A 24,251-nucleotide genomic window follows, 5' to 3' on the forward strand; every position below is an offset into this window, starting at 1 on the left:
TATATTTGGGATAAAATTACTAAAAAAGCCTTAGCAACAAGAGTACGTACCAAAGATTTGTAGATTTGTAGGATGAAATCAAGAATAGTTGAAGTACGGGTAAAAGACATAAATGGGTATTTCACAGTAAAGGAAAGTACACAGTACAGGTAAAAGACATTTCTGGGTATTCCACAGTAAAGGAAAAAGGAATCACAACACCGTGGGAAAGTCATCTTTATTCCTGCCTTATTGGAATACAAAGAAAAAAACTGTGATACCCAGAGTTAGTGAGGTTGCAAAGATAGTAGCAACAATATGTACCAGTTGGCACGCATAGAAATGGCTATAATTGAATTGTTTTTGTGTAAAAGCACTGTTGTCTCTTAACCTAAGAAGAGAATGAAAGGTGGTGGGTTACTATAATAAAATACTACACGTTGTGAAAGCAAACGAACTAGAACCACATATATCAGCATGAACAAATCTCACAAATATAATAGCAAAATAAGCAAGTCATTGTAGAAGACATATGCCAGCCAGGCATGCGAAATATTCAAAATGAGAGACTATATTGTTTAAGAACTTGTACAAATCAAAAACAGGGCAGCCCAGTTGGCTCAGCAGTTTAGCGCTGCCTTCAGCCCAGGGCGTGATCCTGGAGACCCGGGATCGAATCCCAGGTCGGGCTCCCTGGATGGAGCCTGCTTCTCCCTCTGCCTGTGTCTCTGCCTCTCTCTCTCTCTGTGTCTCTCATGAATGAATAAATAAAATCTTTAAAAAAAAATCAAAACCAAAACGAAACAAAAGATATCAAACAACGAATGCAAGCACAAAACTTACCACTGAAACAAGAGATGACATCACAGAAGAAAGTAAATGTAGCTTCAATAGATTCAGTACCTCTGTATTCTACATGAGGTGGAAGATGTACATTACGTGGAACATATATATATATAGCCGTTTACTGTGATATTCTTTACACATTTTATAAAAACTTATAGTCTTTTGTATATTTTAGGTTTTAAAAAAAGTTTTACTGTTAAAATAAGAGTTAAGGAGATATACAAATTCAACATAAATAATAATCCTTATACTTCCAAATATAAAAACTCTAAACATAAAAACAATGTTAAATTTGGGGACACGTATAAGTATTCACTTAAAAACACAAAGGACCAGAGTATTCAGAAAAGAAATGTAAATTAGTGAGCAAGAAAGTTTTGTAAGAGAATTTTAGTCCGGCAGTCAGAAGATGATGAGAAAATGATAAAGAAAGCTTAAGAGATATGGAGATTATATGTAAGTAACCGAAAACATCCTCATACTGAGTCCCAGGAAAGAAATTATGCACATATGAAAATATTTGAATAAGTTATAAGATATCCTCAATTAAATAAATAATATTTAGTACTTAGTTGGCATTGCCATGTGACAGGTATTGTTCTAAGACCTTTGCATATGTTAATTCATTCAGCACTCAAAAATCTATGTGGGGAAAGTATCGTTAGCTACATTTACATAATAGCTAAAGAAGATAAAAAGCCACACATTTGATTATAATAGCCCCACAATTTGGACTCAGACAGTTTGCCTTGAGCCAGCACTCTTAACCATGAATGAATCAATGAGTGAAGGAATGAATGAATAAATTTGCTAGAAAATATCAAAGAAGAATCAAAGTGTATTTGTGTATTTTCTTAAGTTGATGAAGGTTATTCTCCGAAAACATACAACAGAGACTAAACTTAATGTGGCAATTTTATCTATGTATCTACCTATTTATTTATTTATTTATTTATTTATTTATTTATTTATTTATTTTTAAGATTTTATTCACTTATTCATGAGAGACACACAGAGAGAGGCAGAGAGGCAGAGACATAAGCAGAGGGAGAAGCAGGCTCCATGCAGACAGCCCGACATGGGACTTGATCCCTGGTCTCCAGGATCAGGCACTGGGCTGAAGGCAGCACTAAACCTCTGAGCCACCCAGGCTGCCCCTAATATGGCAACTTTAGATATATTTCCTTTAAGATTAGGGACAAGGATGACTAGTTATCAACTTTTTAATAGTTTATTGGAACTTCTGTATCATCACAACCAAGAAAAAGAGAGAGAGAGAGAGAGAGAGAGAGAGAGAGAGAGAAGGGGAGATGTATAGATAGAAAGGGAGATATAGAATTCTCAGTGTTTAAGCATACACTATTGTATTCTATAAGAAAAACCACAAATTATTCCAAGTGCATGATAATCCAACGAGATTTCCAGATTCATGTATAAGCCGCCCCCCCAAATTACTCATGTTTCTTTATAACGACAATGATCAAAAAAAAAAATCAAGACATAATATATAATTTACAGTAAAACAAAAGTATTGAAATGTGTAATTATTGACTTAAGGTAGGCACAATATACATGTGGGGAATAAAAATTAAATAACAAAGAATTATATACAAACGGGGACGCATATGTTCATGAATATTTCAAGTTAATGATGTGGAGATATCAATATATACAAATTAAATGTATGAATTCAAAACAATCTCAGTACTATTCTAGATATTTTTTATAAACTAAAATCATTTGAAATTTGTAAGGAAGGATATAAATTCATAAATAACAGGAGTGTATATTGTGATATACCAAAACACATTGTAGAGAAATGAGAAACATTCCTGCAGGAACTGAAAATCATAAAAATAGAGATCTCTGGAGACCCTGGATGGTGGGAAATTAATATCTGATATGATGGCACCACAAAAATTTGGAATAGGGGATCCCTGGGTGGCGCAGCGGTTTAGCGCCTGCCTTTGGCCCAGGGCGCGATCCTTGAGACCCGGGATCGAATCCCACATCGGGCTCCCGGTGCATGGAGCCTGCTTCTCCCTCTGCCTGTGTCTCTGCCTCTCTCTCTCTCTCTGTGACTATCATAAATAAAAATTAAAAAAAAATTAAAAAAAATTTGGAATAAAGTATGAACTGTTGGCAAATAAGCGATATTAGGAAAATTTATTCATGACAAAAATATATCAAACCAAATATCTACCTCTTTTTTGTATACTGATACAGTCCATTTGAATTAAGCATTATAAGTAAAAAGTTAATAGAAGAAAATATATGTGAATATTATTGTGACAAATAGGGTAGAGAATTTCTTCAAGAAGATCCAAATATCACAAGTCATAAGGAAAAAATATGATGTGTATGTGATTCTCTCATAAATCAGGATTCCTATTCACATTAACATTAATATATATATTGATGGAGCATAGGAGTCTAGTCTTCTTTTTGTGATAAATATTGTATAAAGTTATTTCTAGGTTTAAAAATGATACTTTGATCTGCTATCACATATAATTTTTAAAAGAACAATATATCAGTGTAATAAAAGGTAAAATAATATTAACTAAATTTAAAATAAACTATTCAGTGCTTGAATGGTGTATGGTTGGTCAGGACTATATTAGATCTATTCACAGATTCACTATGACTTCAAGGATACAGTGTTAATTATGCGGGAATGTTTCATTAGGTCCTCAAACACCAATAGGATTGTTGGCATAAATGATACAATCTTTTAAGTTTTAATGGGGTATAATCTATATAGAAAATTACACATATTTAATGCCTGAATGAGTTTGGACATAGGCACACCTGTGAAACCATCACCGTAATCAAGGTAACAGGAATATGCATCACCTCCAAAAGTTTCCTTGTGTAGCTTCTCTTATTGTGTGCTTTGTTTTTTGTTGTTGTTTTTTGTTTGTTTGTTTTTGTGTGTTAAAAACAGGGAATATGAGATCTACTCTCTTACTAAATTTTTATATGTACAATATATAGAGGTTTATTAACCCTAAGCACCATGTTGTATAGCAGATCTCTGGATTTTACTCATTGTGAAACTGAAATTATATACCCATTGAACAACTCGTCATCTCTCTCACAATATGCCAAGATAACCAAAGATGCCTCTGTACATTTTCAAAAGTTCCAAAGGGAAAAGAGAAATTCTCTTTCTTGAAAGCCAATACCTTAGACCAAGTTCACAAATGATAAACAAATGACAAACTGGAAAAAAGCCATCTGCCATGTTTTAAACTCTCACATATTTTATACCTCAGCTATATGAGGAATTTCTGAAAATGATTACATAATTGACAGAAAGCAAAAATGCAACCGAAAGGTCCAAAAGAAGTACAGGAGTACCTGGTGACCTGAACTACCTGAGGAGAAGGGAAGAAATAGGGCAGGATTTAGACAACCTTTGCAAGGTTAAATTATAATAAAATACAAATCCCTTTGTGGGAGGGAGAAAGGAAAAGAGAAAGAAAGAGAAAGAAGAAAGAAAGAAAGAAGAAAGAAGAAAGGAAAAAAGAAAAGAAGAAAGAAGAAAAGAAAAATGAAAAGAAAAGAAAAAATGTGTTAAGGGACGCCTGGGTGGCTCAGTGGTTGAGCATCTGCCTTTGGCTCAGGGCATGATCCTGGATTCCTGGGATCGAGTCCCACGTCGGGCTCCTTGCATGGAGCCTGTTTCTCCCTCTGCCTGTGTCTCTGCCTCTCTGTGTCTCTCATGAATAAAAAAAAAAAAAAAAAAGTGTTAAGATCCAGGAGTTGCCTGTAGATGGTTTTGTTTTATCCTGGGACATAAGAGGCAGTGACTTCCACTAAATAGAAGGAAGAGAGAGATAATAGTATACGTGAAGTCAGTTGAGAAAAATATAAATTACTATTATGGCCAGTGGGAAAGATTTTATTGAAAAAAAAAATTAGATTTGGGGGAAATTACTTTTCCAGATACCATGCATTCTGTCTTCTGTGAGGATGCCACTTTAGGTTGTACTTCAGATATTTAGACGCTTTCTAATATTTAGGATGATTGACTAAAGTCTGATGGGTGAAAATATTTTAAAATCCAGAAACAGTGCAGGGGAAAATAAGAAACTCTTGAAACGTAGATTAGGGAAAGCTTCAGAGAGGAAGTAATGTCTACCCTGGATGGTTGATTAGGCAAACAAGGAGGAAAGACAATCTAGTCAGAAGGAAAGAGTAGGTTCAAGGACCAGACAATACAAAAGCATAAAATATCTTAGAAACAAGGTTGGTTAGTACGTGTAGAGCACAGAATACTAGATTTTGGAACACAAAGGTAGTGGAAGAGTGCAGAGAGACTGTGCTTTCCTAAACAGATTTAATGTCTATAGGTACGGCTTCATGTGTGTGTTTGTATTTGTGAGTGTATAGGGTTATGTCTGTCCATCTGTCTTTTATCTACTTGTCTATGGATTGTCCGTCATTTATCTGTGATATCTTAATGACACTGTTTTAAATAAATAACATCATCTTAAACTTTCTATTCAAGTGTACCTAAAAACAGTGGAATCTAATTATTAGGATGCAAATGACAAACTAAATGCAAGAAAAATTTTTAGTATGGAATCAGAGAACAGTAGGAAAACATTACTTTAGAAATATGGTTCCTTAAATGCTGTTTTTCAATATTTACAAAAAGCCTCTGCATCACATTGCTTTTGTGCTCTTGAAATGTGCTGAATCCTATTAAATATGCATGTATATTGATGCATTTTATTTTCTACTGCCATTTATATGACCTCATTCATCGGAATTTATAAATTTCACAAAGGAATAATATGCCAAAACGCATAAAGTGAGCTAAATTGTATCTTTATCCAAACTGTAATTTCTTTTACCAATTAAATAATTTTATTGGATAAAATACATGGAATAATTTATAAGCCAATAAAATTATAAGAATACAAAATGTGATCAGCATAATTACATAACTTCTCTGGAATACAGTTTCTAATATTTTCTAATCCATTGAGAATTACCAGATTTTATTTTCAGTTATTAATGTTTTAAATTTGTCAGTATGTTATATAAATGCTATTTAATATTTGGCTGAATCAAGAGGAATCCCATCTAAATTTCTTTCCTTGGAACTTATTACTGCAGACCACCAAGCTCCAGAGAAATACATGATGTGGGGCTAAACCTTCCTCAGAAGTACTGACCCATTTAGCATGAATAGTATCATGAAAATGGACTTACTTCTAATTACAAGTAAAAGGTTGAGATGAGAGCATCTTCCACCCATCAAATTAAGCTCCAGGAAAAAAAGTAAAAGTAAAACCTTTCTCTTAAATACTATGTCTAAAAACTCTTAACTGCTTTTGCTTAATTTCATGGGTTAAATGGACTTTTGAATTTTTTTTTTTTTTAATCAAAGAGTGTGAATTGCCCTAGGAGTTTGCCATGGGCACCAGTAAGAAAGCCCACTAACGGCTCAGGTTGTAGCTGCAGGTTTGTCCCTGACATATTTAAATACTAAATCATTTTTACTACTCTGTGCCTTAATTTTGTCATTTATAAAAGAATGTGGCTAAAACAGATAGGTGGGTTTCCATGAGACAGCCACAGGACTTTAGGATTCACTGTACTTAAGGTTGAGGTTGGGGGAAACTTCACTCTGATTCAATTAACGATGTTCTTTGTACGTTTCCTCTACTGTTCAATAGTTTTATTTGTTTGTTTGTTTGTTTGTTTGTTTTTTGATAAAAAAAATCTTCACCACCAAAAAAGTTAGAAAAAGCTGAGTGGAAAATAGGCTTTATGCGGGGGATGGGATGAGAGGGCGTGGTCCATGCTCCAAACCATTAGAACTTCTGGATTCTAGAGCTTATCCTATCCTGTTCCAACTCTCATCATTAGAGCTGACCTAGAGTGGTCCTCTGACCAGATCTGTCCCCTGTGGAAACACAGGCAACAGGAAGAATTTGGTCATAACTTCATATGCTGGGTCTAGTAGAGAAAATATTCAACATAAAGCAATGGGGAAGCCAATCATGCACAATAAGGTAGAACCCAAAACAAGCTACATTTGAAGATCCAGGTGTCTAGAGTCAGAAGATCCCAGTACCAACTCAACACACTCATTCAAGACCTAATGTCTATAAAAAAGAGGGCTTTCTATAGCCCTAAAAGAACCAGATGCATACATATAGATGGGAACACATGTGTTTGGAAAAAATACTTTAGTTTCCTATAAAATCTTGTGTTATCTTCTTAATATAGTGATAGAAAAAATTATAAAAGGATAATGCATTTATCAGTAAAATTAGTTACTCATTCTACCTCCTGTGAAATGAAACATCATTTACATCATAAGGAATTCAACATCAGGACCATGGATTTTCTATATGAATCTATGATGTGACCTATGTGTTTTCAGCTAGTTGGAGAACTTAAGTTCCCTGAGTGTAAAGCTTAAGGAGACCTTTTGTGGGTGACCACGAAACACTGATTCTGATGGGGTTCAGGACCCATACCCTAAAATAAGATACTTTGGAATATTAACTATTTCAAGCTGAAGGAGTTTGAGAAATGGCAGGTGCAGGAAGAATTTGGAAAATTTTCTAAACCTCCCCCTGAAGCAGGTCATAAAAGCATCATGTGAGAGGCACCCTCCCGAGACGCAGAAAAGAAGGGCATCCTTCTCTTCAAAGACAAAGGCAAAAAAAAAAAAAAAAACAAAAACAAAAAAAAAAAACAAAGACAAAGGCAAACAGGCAGGAATCTGAAGTAACAGACTTGCTAAATTCATACTCTGTCCTCTCACATCTTTACACTTTTCATGAAACCTCACATAAAAACGCTTGGCTTTAACCATTTCTTTAGGTCCGCATTTTCTTATGAATGCTGTCAGGTCATGTAAAACTTGCATTAGTAGATATATATATGCTTGCCCCTTATTATTCACTTTTTTATACATGAGGATTTCAGGCAATCATTTTGGAGGGTAGAGGAAAAAAGGTATTTTTTTACCTACTCACTTGTATGCTTTGCCACACCCATTAACACTACTTATCAAAATACTTTGTAATTACTTTTCTTCCATAGTCAATTGTCAAGACTTAAATGCCAACACCCAATCCTTTAAAATCAGCAAATTGGGAGTACCTGGGTGGCTCAGTCAATGAAGCACCTGTCTTCAGCTCAGGTCCTGATTCTGGGGTCCTGGGGTCCTGGGATCCAGCCCTGGGTCAGGCACCCTACTCAGCGAGGAGTCTGCTTTTCCCTTTCCCTCTGACCATCGCCCCCTGCTCGTGCTCTCACTCACTCTCTCTGTCTCTTTCCAAAGAATAAATAAACAAAAATATTTAAAAACACTTAAAAAATAAAATCAACAGATCGAATATGCAAGCATGAATAATTATTTCTTATAACCATTCCTAATAAATAATATTAGATTAGGAGGAGAATGAGAAGCAAAGTGATCAGTGCCAGTTAACTGGAAAAGGTAAACTAATAAAGTAATTCATTAGCAATATGCAGCTGATTCCCCCAGAAAGAAGAGACCTGGAGAAAAGTCTTATGATAAAGGTCTCTTAAATCAGATATACTTGACTTCTAGCCTGCCAGCTTTTACATAATCAGCTGAACATCTTGTTTCTCAGTGTGCCTAGCTGTCAGGAAGCCAAAAACGTAAAACAATTTTTAGAAGGGGTTCAGAACAGAAAGATGCTAGGCAAGCTGTCATTACCACCTCATTAGGGAAAATAATGTGTGCCTGCGACAAACATGCGTATACATGCATTCTTGATATTGCTCACTGGGTGCTTTTACCATGTGTGTCTGGCTGAGGAGGAGCTGCAGCCCCAGGACATTTGAAATGTTCCTGTTTGCAAACATCCTTAGACTCCCAGGTTTTGCATTGGAAAGGAAATTAGCAATTGTAAGCTTTCATGATAGGGTTCTCATTTTGTCCTCTTTTAAATTACCAATATCTTCAAATTAACAACGGGCTTTTCTAGTCAGTAATGTAAAATCGCCTTGTAGGTGTAGACAAAAGTTTAGTTTGTTTTGTTAAGCATTTTTTAGAATAATTAATGAGGATTATAGAAATTCATTGAATACAAATTAATGTATAAACTCTTGTTGCTGTTACTTAATGTCACGTTCCCCAATATTATAGCAATCTTCACATTGTCTATTAAGAAACATTTCCTCTGGTGTGCCCAGCTGGCTCAGTCAGTTAAGCATCTGCCTTTGGCTCAGGTCGTGATCCCAGGATCCTGGGATTGAGCCCCTCATCAGTTTCCCTGCTCAGTGGGGAGTGTGCCTATCTCTTTCCCTCTGCCCCTTGATCATGCTTTCTCTCTCTCAAATAAATAAATAGAATCCTTTGGGAAAAAAAAGAATAAAAAGAAACATTTCTCCCGTGACAGACCTCAATACAGTGAAGGCAGAATTGTGTCATTTATATTCACTGGTTTAGTTATAGCATCCAGCACAACACCAGAGTCGAGAAAAAAAAATTAAGTGAAGGATTAATTGTATGACATCAAAAAGATATAGGGATAGTGCACAAGTCAACTACATGAGGAACAAAAGTGAAACACAAAGTTCATGACTTCTCTGTATGTGAAGTCAACAATTCCTAAGAAGGAGAAGGAAATCAATGAGATTTCATAATTCAGGGACCATCCTCCATGACTTTTGACACTTTTTGAATCATATTGACTCTTTCAAAAATATTGTGTTTTAGCTGATATAGACGTACAAGGTGCCTCTACCTTCTCTCCCACCTGCCAGGATAGGATCCACAAACACTTGGTACACAGGAGGAGCTCAAGAAATATTGGGATCCCTGGGTGGTGCAGCGGTTTGACGCCTGCCTTTGGCCCAGGGTGCGATCCTGGAGACCCGGGATCGAATCCCACGTCGGGCTCCCGGTGCATGGAGCCTGCTTCTCCCTCTGCCTGTGTCTCTGCCTCTCTCTCTCTGTGACTATCATAAATAAATAAAAAGAAAAAAAAAAAGGAAATATTTGTTGAAAGGCTGAATATGCGTTCAGTTAATTTTTATTTAACAAGTCTTTGATATTATAATTTAAAATAAGAAATATATATTTATTTTGCATCTTTTCCTGTCCTAAAACCCCTGATTCCTAAATGATGAGAGCAACAATGGTGTCTTTTGTTATGTTAATGAGGCAATGTTACACAGGCTCCTAAGGATGGTTGCCAGGGGAACCAACCCTGTGACTAGGGAGTTGAAATTTTGGTCCCATTCTTTGGCCTCAGGGAGGAGAGGGGTTAGGGGATGAAACCATCACCAGTGGCAAGGACTTAATCAATTATGACAATGTAGTGAAGCTTCCAAAAAACGCAAAAGGGCAGGGTTGACGGAGCTTCTAGGTTGGTGAATTTGTGGAGATTTGGGGAGAGCGCAACTATCAAAAAGTAAAAATAAGTGCAATAAATTAAAACACATAGAAGTAATATATTCTAAATGAAGTATTCCACAGATGAAGTATTATAGTCCACAAAATATACGTGCAAAACTTGAGACAATTAAACAAAAAAAGACAAGGGAAATATAAATATCTAATATATTAAAAATACGCAGACTCATCAGTATATTTTAAAAGTGTGAATTTCTATTTTAAATCTCTTAAATTTTAAAAGCGCAGAAATAATAATAATCAAAGCATATGGCATATTATTATAAGCAATTAAAATGGCATAGATGATATCTATAGGAAACTTAAGATGTCCATCCATTTATATAGAAATCCTACTCTAGTGAATCTAGTTAAGGAACATAATTTAGAATACAGAAAAGTTTGACTTACAGATACATTTGTTTTCATCATAATTATAATTTCAAAAATGTACTGGAGTAGGATAATTGCCAAATTACAGTACCTTATCCATACAATGAAATATTAGATGGTTATTGCAATTATAAGAATTTTAAAATGTACAGACTAAAAAAAAAAATTCAACTGGAGAAAAAAAAAACTATAAAGCATTTTACACACTGCGATCCTACTAAAAATAAATATCCAGAAGAAATACATAGAATGGAAGCTGGTTAACTGAGGTGAGTGGTATAAGAATAGTTTTTCCTTTGCTAATTTCAATATACCTGAATTTAGCAAATTGCCATGGTATTTTTTTATTAGAAGACATGTAATTTGGGATCCCTGGGTGGCGCAGCAGTTTGGCGCCTGCCTTTGGCCCAGGGCGCGATCCTGGAGACCCGGGATCGAATCCCACGTCAGGCTCCCGGTGCATGGAGCCTGCTTCTCCCTCTGCCTGTATCTCTGCCTCTCTCTCTCTCTCTGTGTGTGTGACTATCATAAATAAATAAAAATTAAAAAAAAAAGAAGACATGTAATTTACCCAATTTTTTAAAAGATTATATTTTTAAGTAATCTCTACACCCAACATGTGGCTAGAACTCATGACCCTGAGATCAAGAGTCATAAGCTCTACCAACTGAGCCAGCCATTTCCCCCTAATTTACCTGATTTTCTTTTTTTTTTTCTTTAAGATTTTATTTTATTCATGAGAGACATGAGAGAGAGAGAGAGACATAAAGTGAGAGAGAGAGAGAGAGAGAGAAAGGCAGAGACACAGGCAAAGGGAGAAGCAGGCTCCATGCAGGGAGCCCGACATGGGACTCTGTCCTGGGACTCCAGGATCATGCCCTGGGCGGAAGGCAAGCGCTAAACCACTGAGCCACTCAGGGATCCCCAATTTACCTGATTTTCAAGTGGAGCTATAAACTAAGAATAATATTTCAGATGCAGTTTTTGCAGCTTGAGATAGAGGGGTTATTATCTTCCAATCTTGTTTACAATTCTCATCGTAGTCTAAAAATAGGTTAGCTTATTTCAGAATTACATGATCTTCTTTTATACTTGAAGTAAATTGAAAATAGTTTTGCCCTCTTGTTTTTACCTCTACATTTGCTTTATTTGTTGTCAGTTTGAGTTGTAAGATATTATATTTAATCATAAGTTGTTCACTAACTTTCTACTACATTATTTCTAATACTTTGTTATAGATGATATAGAATTATATGAAATATTTTTTCAGGAAGTTTGAAATCCATCTGAGAATGTTCTGGGAATTTGAGTACAGTGTAGAGAACCATCAGAAAAAAAGAGCTATCTACAAAATTGTAGGGAACTAAAAAAAAAAAAATTGGGATGTGAAAAATAGAGGTTCTCCATCTATTTCCCCATTCCATGTTAGGATGTAGTCTCTAATGCTCTTTCCAGAAAGTATAAGTAATTTTAAGGTTTCCACTATAATAGGAAGCAATCCATCTCATTGTTGGAACCTTTTAAAAATTATAAAGCTTATTCTTACATCACTGGCATATCCCCATGAATCCCAGTATTCTTCCTTTCTGAAATAAACATTTTAAAAATAATAAAAGAAAGAGTAGGGATTTGAGACATTATCTCTCATTGCATCTATCATTTTGTTTTACATTTCAGAGGTTCCACATGACATCTTAAATTTTTTTCACTTTGTCCTATCTTACTTTCCTTCTGGGCCAGCTTCTCCAGACCCTTCTGTTGTCTCAAGAACTACAACTGCTCCCCTCTTTCTTCAGTGTTTCACTCTCCATTTGGCCACAGCTTCTCTCCCTTGATACCCCAATGTTCCCCTAACACAATACTTTTGCAGGCACCTCATTAAGAGAAGGGTTTAAGATAATAGAGGAAAACCACATTCCAGTAAAGAGCAGGAAGCAATTTAAATTGAATGTTAGTCTACCTCTCTCTTAAAATTCTCTGGCTATCCTGCTGTGACAAATTTTTTATTGTCCACTTTTCTCTATAATCTCATACACATGCTTTTCTGTGGGAACAATTTTCACCTATTCTGTGCCCAGAAGTTTTCACCATCTCTCTTCTTTCTTCAGGTCCAAACTATTTTCCATGATCTGCCCCCAGAAAACAATACAAGGATGTCTTCTATAATGTTCTTGACAGACAGCTTCCTTCCTCAAACACCAGGAGTTTCTATAAGCAGAAATCTACCCTACCTCATTCCACAGTAAATGCCCTTATAACACTTGTTTTCTTTCTGGTGAGAATTACAGTGAAATCAAACATGCTCTCCTGTAAACTTCCCTACGATGTGAGCTGCACGTTCTGGAAAAATAGGGACTGTATTGCCACTTATTCTACTTAAGACATATCTGATTGTCTGATGAAATTTCTCTCCCATCCATAGGCCTTGGTTTTCTTTCTCCAAACTAAATACTCCTGGAATGTCAAAGTCTCCTATTTTTCAGCATCCTTTTCATTTTTCCCTGGATGCTCCACAGTTATAACTTGATTAGATCACAATAAATAGAAATAAAAGCAAGAGTCACATAACTTCTTGGTAATGCAGATAATAGTGGAACTAGGTCTATAATTAAGTTGTATTTAGCATTTCATTCAAATGGAACCAGTGTAAGTGACAGCTCTTTCATGTGGTTATATGAACACAATGAGTAGTACTGAGAGATTTAACAAATGAGCCTAGAGGACACTAGTTACCTTTGAATTTCAGATAACAAATGATCCTTTGGTTTAAGCAAGTCCATGCCTATGATTTATCTTGGAACTATATACAAGAGACAATCAGTGAAGTAAATACGTAGCCCCTCTGGGTAAGCCACTATAGACAGCACATTATGGGTCTATGTGATGGAGAGAACTTTAATCAGCTATTCCTTACAAAAGAGGAATCAAAGTGTCATGTGACGTTAGAGGTTTTAGAAAACCTAATTAATTCCTTCTCCACCATTTTATTTTAAAACAGAGTCAAGCAACTAAATTGGGATCAAACTAGAACTTCAAAAACACAATTTATGCAATTGCCAAATGGAGCTTACCTCTGAACTGAAATTATCTGGACCTTCAAAGTGGAGTCATATGGGTCAAAAAGCTTTATAAGACAAAAACAAAAGCAAAAACCTTCAACTCAGAACAAATCAGTTTAAACAAAGAACAATGTATTGAAAAGCATAGAGAGAGGCTTTGGCTGTGGCTAGATTGCACTCCATTTTGGATTATCCCTAGAGTTCTTTATTTATTTATTTTTTTTCAAAATTTGTGACTGTGGTAGAAAAAAATGACCAGCAGAAACTTCTTGCTTATATTCTCTTCTTTTAGGAAGTTCAAAGGAATAAGGGCTTCTTTCTAATGTTCCTGGAAAATTCCAAGATTTAACCTTATTGGAATGACACCGGTCCATTACTTCCTCATGCCTAGTTACTATAGCTACAGGATGTGATAAATTGATGACCTGCTAAGTCTAGCCCTGGAACAAGGTGGGAAATGACCCTACAGAGTTCATGGAATGTGACTGAAGGAGAGGTGGCCTCCAAAGATAAATCAAGAGTCAGGATCACAGATTCTGCATAAACAAAAATAGCCAGATGTTCACTATTAGGGGCAAAACTTAGCTACTCACCCAGTATGCGTGATTGCTTGAGGCTGTGTGGCATGGGGAAAATACATGCTCCACTGCTTTGTATCATGTGTGGTGCAGCCTAGAAACACCTATTTCTTCCTTGTTTGCAGCAAGCCCAAGTGAGAGAACTGCTTTTCGGTGGTTAGTGGAATCCTTGCAAAATTGATCCTATTAGAAAGAGCTTTGAAGAGAGGCACCTAGGTGGCTCAGTCAGTTAAGTGTCTGCCTCCAGCTCAGGTCATGATCCCAGGGTCTTAGGACTGAGCCTTGTGTTTGGCTCCCTGCTCGACAGGGAGTCTGCTTCTCCTTCTCTCTCTGCTCCTCTCTCTGCTCATGCTCTCTTTCTCACTCACTCTCTCTCAAATAAATAAATAAATAAAATCTTTAAAAAAGAGAGAGAAAGAGAAAGAGAGATTTGAAGAAGGCATGTATAAGAGGTTCAAATAAACCATCTCAAAAGTCAGATGAGGGAGCATCTTTCCCAAGAGAAGGATTCAGTTGGGATTGGAGGGGGTAGAGGTTTCCTCCATTACTGTGTTCACTCACAGAAAAATTAAGAGTATCAGTTAAACAGATATAAATATTGCTTCCTTAAGCTATATTTTAACCTAGGTAGAGTAAGAGAAAAATTAGACTCTAAACACAGGTCTGAGCCACAGCCTCAGCAAACCCAGATGAAGGCCATGGGGAAAAGAATATCCAAGAGCTACAATAGGAAGCATGGAGTTACGTCTGCCTTGACTAAGAGGTTAAATGTAGCCAGGAGCCGCTTAAAGACAGCGCTGGGACAGATCAAGTGACAGAGACCACAGGCATGAAGTGATTTGTTTTATATTAAAAACCAGATGTTTAATTACTTGACATTTCCAATCATTTACTTAATTTGAATCTCTCATTAGCCTCTTAAGGTGAGTGATGGAGGCTAAAAATCCATCCCTTTAAAACAAATGACTGAAATCCTCCCGGGGAGCTAGAATTAAGATCAGAATTGATTGGGGTTGATTCTCTGCTTTACAAAATACAGTGATTTTCACAGAGTTTGGGGGCCAGTACTTAAAGACAAATTTTAACCATGGATCACATTTAAAATAGTTAAGGCATAGATTGGATAGTATCCCCATTCCCTCCGCACAGTCTCATCCTTTGAGGTTTACAAGTGTAATTGATTAACAATATTGATGGAATTTGCACTGTTCTCCTTAAATGTAAATCACCATCTTTTTTGTACATAAGATTTTTATCCCATCTTATTTCAAAATGATCAGTAAGAGTTGATACAAAAAGAAAAACAAAAACAAAAAAAGGAGCAAATATGTCTTGAAATCAATAACACAGAATGAGAGGGGATGGGGAGTTTTCCAGGAACAACTACTGTAGGGTTTAGACATGTAATAAAAGGAAACAGAATATGATATCTCACTGTACAATCTCTACGGTGCTCTCCTGGACATGTCATCATTTCTCTGAAACTCTATTTCCTCATCAGCATATTGAAAATAATGATATCATCTCACTAATCGTGTTTTTATGAGGATGGAGGGAATGTATGCAAAATCTAATTATAAACCGTAATGCACCGATGATCATTAGAAATCAGCAGAATTTCAATCTTCAAACTATTTGCATATGAAAATCCAACTAATTTTCTTTATTTGCTCCATTATAAGAATTGATTTAAACCATCCTCGAGTGGAGAGATGGTTTTGTCAGGTTGAATGGAAAATTCATTCTTCCCCTCAGGAATGGGTGTCTCTCGGTCATGTTCCTAAAGACTGAGTTCCCTCTGAATTCAAGGACCGGAGAGGCAGATGTTCTGTTGCTAATAATTTCTGGTCTAATTTTCACAGGAAATTTAGGTTCTCATTGAACAGCCATGAGGGCCAATTAAGAGAAAAGATGGGAAAAGGGCCTGTGGGAATAAAGAGATATATACATTATGCTAGAGATGCTTGGAAGGCAGGAAGAAGGATTGGGAAATTTGCAGTGATGGGGAGCCTCCGCTAGGAAGTTGTTGGAGATGACAGCTATCCATGAGGTGCCAGTAAAAGTCTGGTGAAGAGCAAGTCCATTGTGAGGGTAAGTGGTTGCATTCCGAGAATGTCTGCTGTCTCAGAACGTTCACCAACTGACTGGGCTGTTTGTATATCACTGGAAAATTATCATCTGACTAAGAACCTGGGCCAGTCAACCATCCAGTCTTTATGTGAGAAGGGATGTCTAGATGTCCAGCTTCTTGCTGTCCAGCTGCTAAGCAGGAACCATGTGGTGTAAGCCATGACATGTCATATTTTGACATTTCCTGCTACCCCATGGAGATGCCTTCCTGCAGTGCTCTGGAATGACTATTAAGTCACCACTCCCTTTGCCCTGAAGTCTAGTGAGGGACATAAGCCTCTCTGTTACAGTAATAATTATTTTTTCATTAATTATTAAAGTTGATATAGGAAGTTTTATCAGAATGTCTGAGCTAAGGAGAATAACTGCAGGCAAGCTGAAACTTCAGTGAGGAGCTTCCTGACAAACAAGAAGGAAACAACAGGTCTTCTCTATAATAACACTTATATAACGAGAGGTGCTTTTTCCTAGTGCTACTTCTGTGTAGGTCTATTTATCAGAGAGATTGAGTAGCATAATGAACAATTTCTGAAGGAACAGTTTCAGAAAAGGTGCAGAATATTGTAAATGTGACATATTTTAAAATCTCTATTCTTGGCATAAACCTAAGAGCATAATCAGAAAATTGTAGGTATAAGAAAGTATTTTGAAGGGAGCCGGAAAAAAAAATGACAGCAAGGTATTAACATATCTGATTTTTCAGGAAAGTTCCTTTTTAAGCCAGAATCTTTATTTTCATGAGTAAAATGAGCTAATATATAACATGTAATATATAATAAAATGCACACACACTTACTGAATAAGATAGTGTATGTGTGTGTGTGTGTGTGTATGTGTGTGTACAAAAAAGAGAAAGTCCTTCCTGCTCTCTCTGTTATTCAGTACAAGATTTGCCAATGTATCAGACATTCTTAAAGCCCCAAAGATACTGAGCGCCAACAAACATGAAAACACCTTTTCACAGCTGAGGCTTTAAGCAAGCAACAGCCAGTTTATAGGTACTTTGGGGACTTTCTAAGGCAAATTTGTTCTTCATGAAACACTGGATACTGAGATTTGAAATAAAGTGACATTTCTTCAGATTTCTGGCATCAACTAAGTATACACTGCGTTGAGTCTGGGTTTCCATAGCTTTCATCGCATTGCATTTGGTAGAGAAACTGGGAACTACAGAAAATTCACTTAAAGAAAAAGAAACCAGACAATTAGGGAATACTCATATACCTAAGAGGAGTTTCATTTTCTCTTTCCTTCTCTCCACCCCATAGCTGGATTCCAGCTGCTATTACAGATAGAAAAACACCACCAGTGGAAACAGAATAAAAAATGACGGCCAAGCATCCGAGTGCCCACCCCTTTTGCTCTTGCAGGAAATTGATCATGATTACATGCATCTGATCTTAATGGATAGTCCCTGCTCTGAGCCCCAAGGAGAACAGCCAAAGAGGAGAGGAAAAAGCAACTCAAGATCCCTGCCAAAATGCCAAAATGCCCTGAGGAAGAAATTGCTTCCTTGAGTTAAATCTGCAGATGATTTTAGCCTTGTGTTTATGTGCAAACAATAAGTCAATAGTATTAATATCTAATTCCATTTATGCCCCCAGATACTGGTGGTATTCTACCCAAAGTAAGTTACCAAGTTTTCATTTCACATCCTTAGAAAATTAGCATTCTGTTAGAAACATTCAAATAATCACAAAAAGACAATTCAGAATTTGTCAAATATTCACAGATAAAAACATAGAATACATGCAAATATGATCATGAAATCAGTGAGGTGACATAAACTCATCAACTAACCCAAGAAATGTCAGATGTCTTGAAAATATTTGCTCCCAAGCTAGGGTTATATTTATCAAATTAACTGGACACCATTCTCCCCAAAAAGATGGCTGCTTCCAGAATAAGGAGGATATTTATCATGAATTCTTTCCTCTAGGAACTAAAATAGATTTGACATTTTTAAATATATATCTCTGGTTTTCATTTTGGCCACCTCAGGATTTGAGCAACCATGTCCATGTTATATGTTACTTCACTATCCCCCACTCTGGATGATGTAAGTAGGGCTACATAAGTTTTATTAACATAAAGATCCAGTTTGAACCATTTTGCCACGAAACATCCATTTAAAAAAATAACAAATAAATATTATAACAAACAAATAATATATTTTGCTAAGGATTTAATTAGAATGAATAGGTATGATGGAAAAAAAAGAGTCTCTGGTTATTGTCTAGATGGAAAAAGTTCCCTCAAAGTTATTTTTTCTCCCTGAATATTCCAGTAATAGGGATTTGGACTTCTCTGATTCTCCCAGAAGTGTACAGGGAAACTGAAGTAGAAAATCAGAGGGCGGATTTAAGATATAATGGGTCACAAATGTTCTGGTGGCAGCTGGGGCCTAGAAAGGAACATGACCATTGAGAGGCTCCCTGCCGTGAAAAGTGTATCAAGATTTTCCAGGTGTCATAATATTTGACGTTCATCTTAAAGTTGTGGGCTGTTCATGTTCTAATCTCCATTGTCTCCAAATGTTCATTAAACCTCTTTTACAAATTACTGACTTGAGTTCCTGGAGCTTTGTGGGATATGGGAGGGAGACAAGAATATTTTAGCTACAACAGCAACATTGGAAGTGACTGAGAAGGCAGGTACCACTCTATATGCATTGCATTTATTTGACATGGATGTGTATTACCTACAGACATTAAAATGGGGCAACATAGAATAACAACAGGCAAGGACACACTGGAGGGTGAATATGCAGGCATTAAACTAGAAAGATAATCCCCAGCCTGACAATCTCTCCTAAATCATGAAGAACCCTTTTGATAACATTCTCTGGAAAATCTGACCCCCTCCCGTATACTTTCTTAAACTTGAAACATGAAGAGTTGTATCTTTCAAATCACTGGTTCAAATTTAGGCCAGGCTACTAAAAGCATGCTTTGATAGAGATCCTATTTTCTGATTAGGTCTTGGTGAAAGATTGTACATATTCCATCACCAATTCATCATATAACCCCTTTGTTTAAGACTTTTTTTTTAATCTAATAAGCAGTTAGTACACTCGGTAACTATAGGGTTTTCCAGAGCAAAGAGTTCCACTTTGTAAATTCAGATGAATATAGGACAAGATAATGTTAACAGAGTGATGTAGAGTTTTGTTGATATATAGATGATATTTATATATTCGGCTCTTCAGTAATGTTCATTTTGAAAGCATTCTTATTCTGTTTCCCTGTATTCTCTGGTATCATTAACTAAAAATGTGAAGATCATATCAATATAAATAAAGACAATTTCTTCTTGCCAGATCAAAACTTCCAATTAAGATTTAAGAAATTTGTGGAAGGAAGGCAGATAGATTAACCGTGTTTCAATATTTCAAATAGAATACTGCATTTCCAATAGGAAAGTAAGAAATATGGAAATTCAGTCAATATAATATGGACTTTCATACAACAATTCTTTGAATTTTGTTTTTAGAAAAAAAAAAGCCTAATATTAAGAACCACCAACAGTGTATCATATTTAAATAGATATGTGCTATATTTGTCAATTCCACAAATAACTTTCCTTAAACTATAGTGACTAATTGTTATATGAACATATGTATAAAAGTAATCTTCTCAGGGACGCCTGAGTGGCTCAGCAGTTGAGCAACTGCCTTCGACTCAAGGCATGATCCTGGAGTTCTGGGATCGAGTCCCACATCAGGCTCCCTGCATGGAGCCTGCTTCTCCCTGTGCCTAAATCTCTGCCTCTCTCCTTCTGTGTCTCTCATGAATAAATAAATAAAGACTTTTTAAAAAAAGTAATATTCACAACATTTTGTCACAGTCTTTTTTGCAAAATTTTGAGTCTTATGGTCATTAGGCAAAAACATAACTCATAGGTAAAGGTCACAGCAATTCTGTTAATTGTCTCAACCCCTAAAGTCAATGATCTAAAAATCTTGTTCACAGTATTATTTTAACCCTTCTAGCCACAGTTGGACAGACTTAAAACAAGCTTCCCACTTTTGCTTTAACTATTCAAGTTTCCTTGCATTGAATAGCCTGATTGACAAGGTATGGACAATCATTTATCACAACTAAATTTCTAAGGATTATCAAGAATAATGCATTTAGATTAAGAAAACAGTCCTTAAAACTAGGGGAACAAATTACAAAAAAGACCAGCCTCTAAAAGAAGATACAGAGAAGTGGAGGAGAATTCACATGGGGTCATTTCCATATGTGAAGTGAATGTTAAAGCAATCATCTCCTATCTCATCCCATTCAAAGACATAATCCCACTTGGATCTGTGCTAAACACATGGATGTGAACTGAAGCAAGTCAAAGGGAGGATAAACATGTGAGAGTCTTTGTTGTCCAATCTTCTGAAAAGCCTGTGAAACATGAACTGCATGCAAGTCCGCCTTCTCATCTAATAATGTATAATGTACTTCTGATCTTTCCAGGAGTTCTTAACCTGAAGCCACAGAATGAAATCCATATTCAATGCAAATATAACACCTTTCAGTTCTGGAATGTTCTCTCTTGTCTCCAGATTTTTCACATATAATGGTGTTGAATGGTTCTGGTTCAAAGTCTTTCATGAGGTTGTATTAAAAAGGTCAGCCAAGAAAACAGGTATCTGAAGGTTTGATCACTGGGTCTGAAGAATCTTCTAAAATGATGAGGATGAAGAAAAGTAATTTTCTCTCTACCTTATTAGATTCTTGGCTTCTATCCTATCCTGTAATAAAAGACTAACAGGAGAAAAATAAATGGGTTTATTAACATGTATACCTCCTATATACATGGGAGATACTCTGGAAACTAAGTAATTTTCTGAAACAGTCCAAGCCACCACCTTAAATACAATGTCGAGCTAAAAACAAAAGATGTCGGGGGTTATGGTGGATAAAAGCCAGTTATTAGGAGGTCATGAGGCAAAAGACAGTAAACAAAGGTGTGGTTGTTACAGAGATCTAAATCAGTTGCCCTCTCCATTGATAAGCATTTTCAGAGATTTGATCATCCTCTTCTCCCTGGTATAGTGAGAGAGACATTCCTACAAATGGAGATTTTCCTTACATATGTAAATGTGTCTTTCAGAAGAGTAACTTCTACTAGGTTTTGAGAGATTCTCTTATGTCTGCTGTTTCTTAAAAATAATCAGCTTAAGACAACCTTTATGCCAAAGAGGAATATTTTGGAGTGACATATTTTGTTCCCCTTCAATAGCTAACTTACACAACTAGCAAGTTGGTATTGGCTTTTGGTAGGATGCTTCAGTTCCTTGCCATGGGCACCTTTCATAGGACTGCTTGACAGTATGGGAGCCAGCTTTGGTGGCTGGCTTCTTCTAGAGTAAAGGATGTAGGAAAGATCAAGGTAGAAGTAAGAATATCTTCTGTGACCTCCTCTAGGAAGTCATACACCATAATTTCTGCTATATGTTATTGGTTGCACAGGTCATTGGTATCCAGAGTGAAAGGGACTGCATCATGGTGTGAATACCAGGAAATGAAAATGATTATGGGTCATTTTGGAGTCTGATTATTACAAGAGGGTTAACAAATCAGGTTCCCATGGTTAAGTTTAAATGTGGGATAGTTTTTCAAAGGCCCTTCAATTCGACTCATATCTTTTGTTAAATATATAGAGCTTACTGCTTAATTTTCTGATAATAATAATATGATACTCAAAACAATACATGTCGAGTCCTGCATGAAGACAAATTATTTGGTCAGCAGGTTATAACTGACCTAATGCTACATAGAGGTGGTAATTACCTATGTGTGTATGTGTGTGTCTCTTAATGCTCTGATAACATTGCTACAAAATGAGAACTATCCCGCTATGTAATTCACCAGCCATTTTCACTTGAAATCCTACTTTAAAATATAAATATAAATATAAATATAAATATAAATATAAATATAAATAGATTATAGGCCCCAGTCCTACTCCAAAAAAAAAAAAAAAAGAGCTCTTCAAAAATACAAAGAGAGATGATCAGGCACATTTTCTGCTTAATGATTTTTGGTATATAGTAACACGTGTGCACGTGTGTGTGTGTATAAAAACTTATTCTGAAAAAAAATCTTATTCTCGAAAGGAATCGTTATTTTCCTTTTTATGTTATGAAGTCCCTACAAGAGGGGCTACCTGAGTATTGGGAATAAAAACAAAAAAGAACTAAGAGACAAATCTTGTCAGTTTGATATTTAATTTTACATTTAACAGGAAAAAATAAAATAGAGCATGGCTTTACTTTTAACAGGAAGAAGTTTATTATAAAAAAATCTGACCTGAGACCAAGAAACATATATATATATATATATATATATATACACACACATATATATATATATATGTATATACATATATTGTATTTTTCCAGGTTTTTTTTGTTTGTTTGTTTTTTAGTTTGCTTCTGTGTTTAATTTTTTTTTTTTTTAAGAGAGGGAGTGAGCACTCAGAGTGGAGGCATTAAGAGGGGGCAGGATAATGGAGAGAATCATGCAGGGCTCCATGCCTGAGGTTTCAAGGGTGACTCAATCTCACAACCCTGAGATCATGACTTGAGTGGAAATCAAGAGTCTGACACTCAATTGCAATAAATCAAGAATCTAGTGTTTACTCGACTGAGCCATCCAACCATCTTGCTCACCCTGGAGAAACAGCCTCTGCCTGGGTCAGCAATTTTGATCCCTCAGTAATCACAATGGAGCTTTTTTGAAGTAACCTATAATCTGCCTTGTGTGGTTTAAGGTGTCACTATTTCTAAATTCCAACAAGAAAATGACAAAATTAAAATACTAAGGACTGCAAACTAGAGGTACATTTCATTAGGTAACTGAAAAGCAATGAAAAGAACTTTTAATGCCATTTCATTTTTGTGAAAATGTTTTAGGGCTAACAGTAAGTATTTAAACCATGGGACTTTATGCTGTTTAAAAAAGCAAACAAGTCAACAAAAGCACCATAAGCAAAAGCAGCGAATGCAAATAACTCTGCCTTTAAAAATGTATGTTTGTGCAAGTCATAAAGGACTTTTTTTTTCTTTTTGAAAGTATTTCAAAAATCAGGAATATGTTGCATGAGTACTAAATTTTAACCTCTAAGAGGGAATTACGTTAAATTGCACTAAATGGTACTCTTCATTGAATACAATTTAGAATAAATATAAAGAATGAAATTTCTCTATAAAAGTTGGAATGTTTACATCCTTTGTACCAGTAATTGTGAATCATTATTCTTATTACATCACAGAAGAAAAGTCCCCTTAGTGACAGAGAACTAAGTTAGCAACAGGTACTTCTCTGGTTTTTGATGAAATAAAAAGCTATCTTTTATAAAAATAAAACCTCACAATTACTTCTTAGGTGTTATCAATATATGATAAGACTAAGCAATTAAAAATAATATTAATGTACAATTTTAAATGCAAGTATGAACTGAGACCATAGTGCATAACAGACAACCAATAAATAAGTTTGTGGAATAAATGATTTTTTTTTCTCAAAAAGACATTTTGAGTTTATTTTCTCATTTTAAAACCACTTCCAAATCTGGTGTTTAATTGGATGCAGTATTAAAAAAAAATTGGATGCAGTATTAACTGCATTGACAATAGCATTATTTTATGAATTTAACCTTAATTGTTGTTGAATGAATAAATGAGATTATTATTTTCTTGCATTTTATAACATTGGGAAGAAGACTGTGAACAAGTTCAAAGAATCTGGTAATGATGATAGCTGATGAGCATACCTATTTTTTTTTTATTTTCCTTTCCTTTCTGGCCCCAGAATTAGACTGCATTTCCCAGACTCCTTTGCAATTAGGTAGGGTCATGCATCTGAG

This window comes from Vulpes lagopus, chromosome 6, assembly GCF_018345385.1.
Source record: "Vulpes lagopus strain Blue_001 chromosome 6, ASM1834538v1, whole genome shotgun sequence".
Taxonomy (NCBI): Eukaryota; Metazoa; Chordata; class Mammalia; order Carnivora; family Canidae; genus Vulpes; species Vulpes lagopus.